General features: G+C 49.8%; 1 long non-coding RNA gene across 1 annotated transcript in view; it reads left to right on the forward strand.

Annotated features, from left to right (window-relative positions):
• LOC109312182 overlaps positions 1-4,340 on the forward strand; it is a 17,466-nt gene that overhangs the window by 350 nt on the left and 12,776 nt on the right. The window lies entirely within an intron of this gene.

The raw sequence follows: 4,340 nt of genomic DNA on the forward strand, positions 1-4,340 counted from the left end.
GCCCCCACAAGGAATCCAGTATAGGCAAGTCGAATATTCGACCCTTGTCAAATATTCGACCCGCACTGTTAATATTCGAGCTGTGCTGTTAATATTCCATTTCCGATATTCGATTCGACAGCTATTCGACCAGCTGCTATTCGACTAGACTTTCACTTTTCAAGGTTGAATATGTCGAATATTTGTTGAATCGAATATTAAGACGAAGCTTTGCACAGCCCTAATAAATACCATTTACTTCCAGCTCTGCCGGTTATAATTTTAACTCACTTCAATAGGATGTGCAAGTACAGAAATAAATTGTATTCACTGTTACGCCTGTGCAGCAGGAAGAGAAAGGATTACAAGTTCTGTATTTGTCTCCTTTTATATTCAAACATGAATATATATGTCACATAACTAGTAATCTATTTTTTTTTGCCCTCCAGTTCTGCCCTCCTTACATTAGTATAGCTGCAGAAAAGTACCAGAACTTGAAATAACAAATTGAGGTGAATTTAGGTTATTATGACAAGTGGCCATACCATTGCATTTTCTGACTGAAGTATTCAAAAATGCCAGTTCAGATGCACAGTCTACATTCCCAATTTCTGCTCTTATTGGCCAAGTGCAAACATTACACTTTTTCCAGTTTAAGTGGTTGGAAACCGGTCTCTACTTGTAACAAAACAGAAGTTTGGGGAACGTGGACTGGTTTCAAAGTGGTGGATCCTGATCTAACTAAGATAGACCTGTAACGATGTCCTATCAGACTTACTCTATCTAGGTTGGACCAGTCTATCAAATGTCAGTACAAGGTCCACTCTCAAATCAAGGTAAGTCACTGCTGGTATCCCAGAAGACTTTGCGGGGTCTCCCAACCCCTCCTCTCAGCAAATCATGGCTTAGCTGCCCCCTACCCCCCACCTTGAGCTTTTGGTTTGTCAGCAGCAGGTAGGACAGAGGTGAGGGGAAGCAGGGTTCACTAGCTGCTGGGGTAAACAATGCCAATGGCACACCTCCCATTTCTGGCCAGGTTAGCCCAAAATGTCCCTCCCCTGTCCCAAGCCCTGGCACCCTGCACTGGACCAGCTCCAGTGATTTCCTCCTCCACCACTGGGCCAGTGTTGAATTCCTGGATGAAGCCACTTCCCTGAAGGCATGCAATGTGTGCAAGTGAGAGGCTGTGTGTGTGACCATGTGTGCATTTGTGATTGCTTTTGTGTGATAGTTTGTGCATGTGTATATGGCTTGTGTGTGTTTGAGACAGTGGATGTACAGGGCAGGTGATGTGTATGTGATAGTGTGTATATGTGTATATATATCAAGGCATACACATGTCATGGTGCGCATGTGCATGCCAATGTGCATCTGACAGGCTGTGAGGATGGTGCATTGCCAGGAGGGCAGGATCGGGCCCCACTCCTGCTGCCCCCCACTGATACAGCTGGCAGCAGCTGGCCAAGAATGAACTGGGTTGGTGGGGCTTTGCAGGGTTCCCTTCCCTGGGCAGGGGCTGTCTGCATAGGGACGGTATCTGTAGTCACAGTCCCGCTAATTCAATTATCCCCAGCCTGCTGCACATGACGGTTGCATTATTTATCCAGTGCAGGAGCTGTTGTGGTGTCCAGATGCAGTTAATACAGCAGAGCCTGACCCAGCCAGCATTCTGTGCGTGTGAGGGGGGAGATGGAATGAGGCAAGCGGGGAGGAGGCAGAGACAGCACTGACATGGCTTCCAGTGAGGCTGAGCAGCCCCTTTTCCCACATCTCCAAGCCTGATAAGTGGGCTCCGGGCCACCCTGTACCCAAGCTGCCATCTTCCACCCTTCCACAGAAGCACAGCAGCCTCATTTACTGCCACTTAGCCCAGGTTACAGGAGCATCATGTGGACACATGGTGCAGTTCTGCTCCCCCACACTCAACCCTGCACTCATGGCCCAGGCTGGCCCCACATGGGCTGCCCAGTAGCAGGATCAGGCCCTTGGGCAGAAGTGATGGCTGCAGCCTGGGCTGCTCTTGTTGCTACTAGCCTGTGCACCTGTCAGCCATGAGGGAGGCAACAGCACTCAGAGGCACCCTTGGACCACTCAGCCTCATGCTTTCTTCTTTCTGCAAAGGAAAAATAAGAGCAAAAAAGCATGAATTCAGCAGTGATTGAGGGCCCAACAGTGCAGATGTGTGCCTGTGTGTGTATGCATGTGTTTGTGCATGTGCATATGTGTGTGCATGTACATGTGTGTACATATGTGAGTATAGCCCAATATGTTTTATTTAGATCCCTTCCCTTCCCTCACTCCCCACCCGGCCCCCTCTCCCCTCAGTCCCCCAATGTCCCCCCTCCCCATACTGCCTAATGCTCCAGATCCCCCGATAATCTTGTGCTCTCCTCCCCTTGACGGCCACGGCTTTGCACTAACTCTGGCTAATCATTACCATGGAAATTCCTGCTGGAATTCACTATCCAGAGCAGGTTGTCAAGGGCTTATAGCAAGACTAAAGCCCTCGACTTCAGAAGAGCCGACATCAATGAGCTTTGGAGATTAGTAGGAGAGGCACTGAGGGCCCTGAAGGTAGAGGAGATGGGAGTCCATGAGGGATGGTCGTACTTTAAGGGGGCGATCCTCCAGGCCCAAGGAGTAACAGTCCCTGAGAGAAGCAAGGGGGGTAAGAGTGCTTAGAAACCCCCTTGGCTCAGCGAGGACATTCAGGAATGCCTGAGGCCTGAAAGGGTGGCATACAACCAGTGGAAGGGAAGGGGCTGTCATCAAGGAGCAGTACTGTGCCTCGGCCCGTGAGTGTAGGAGGGCTATTAAGAAGTCCAAGGCAGAGATGGAACTCAGGCTAGCGTCCAGGATTAAGGACAACAAAAAGTCCTTTTTCAAGTACATTGGGAGAAAGAAGAGGGCACCAGGCAATGTAGGGCTCCTGCAAGACTCAAATGGTAACTTTGTGGCTACACCAGATGAGACAGCTGATATTTTTAACAGTTTCTTTGCCTCTGTTTTCTTGAACAGGGACCGAGACATCCCTTCTGTCTGAGGTAGGGACAATCTCAGGGATAGCTCTGTCAGGCCTTGGGTCAGCACAGTTGTAGTTAAGGATCTTCTGGAAGGCCTGGACATTTTTAAATCTGCAGGTCCAGATGCCCTCCACCCAAGGGTGTTGAGGAGCTGGCAGGGGTCATCACGGAGCCCTTGGCCCAGCTGCATGAGCATTTGTGGTCATCTGGCCAGGTGCCAGGGGATTGGAAACTAGGTAATGTGGTCTCCATTTTTAAGACAGGGAGGAAGGAGGACCCATGTAACTATAGGCCCGTAAGCGTCATGTCAGTCCTTGGGAAGATCTTGGAGAAAATCATCAAGGAGCACATATGTGGGGGCCAGCAGGGGAGATCATGCTCAGGGGCAACCAGCATAGGTTCATCAAAGGCAGGTCCTGCCTGACCAACCTGATTGCCTTTTATGACCAGGTGACTAAATCCTTTGATGATGGTGTTGCCTTGGACGTAGTCTTTCTAGACTTTAAGAAGGCTTTTGACACTGTCTATCACCCCATTCTCATTAATAAATTAAGTGACTGTGGCATTGATGCCTACACAGTTGGATGGGTAAAAAACTGGCTGATGAGGTGTACCCAGAGATGGGTCGCACTCAACCTGGCAAGATGTGAGCAGTGGGGTCCCCCAGGGCTCAGTCCTTAATCATTATTGACTACAACATGAACATGAGCTGCCAATGTCAGACCACAGCCAGATCCAAAGATGCATCTCAAGCTGGTCCAGAGAAGTGATACTCCCCCTCTATGCAACATTGGTCAGGCCGCAGTTGGAGTACTGCATCCAGTGCTGGGCACCGCACTTTAAAAAGGATGTGGCCAGCCTGGAGAGAGTTCAGAGGAGGGCCACCCATTTGGTGAGAGGGCAGCAGGACAGGCCCTATGAGGAGAGACCGAGGGCCCTGAACCTGTTCAGCCTCGGCAAGAGAAGGCTGAGGGGGGACCAGGTGGCTGCCTACAAACTCATCAGGGGAGATCATCGGCAAATAGGAAGAGCCCTATTCTCCCCAGCACCACCTGGGGTGGCGTGGAACAATGGTAATAAGCTGATGGAGAATAGGTTTAGGTTAGAGATCAGGAGGCAATCTTTTATAGTTAGGGTGGCCAGAATCTGGAAGCAATTTCCCAGGGAAGTGGTCCTCGCCCCTACCTTGGATAAATTCAAAAAGAGGTTAGATGATCACCTGTCTGGGGTCTTGTGAACCCAGCATTCATTCCTGCCTGTGGCAGGGGGTCAGGCTAGATGATCTGTTGAGGTCCCTCCTGACTCTAGCTCCTGTGAAGCTATGAAACTATGAACACT

This window comes from Crocodylus porosus, unplaced genomic scaffold (genome assembly GCF_001723895.1).
Source record: "Crocodylus porosus isolate Cpor-Errol unplaced genomic scaffold, CroPor_comp1, whole genome shotgun sequence".
Taxonomy (NCBI): Eukaryota; Metazoa; Chordata; order Crocodylia; family Crocodylidae; genus Crocodylus; species Crocodylus porosus.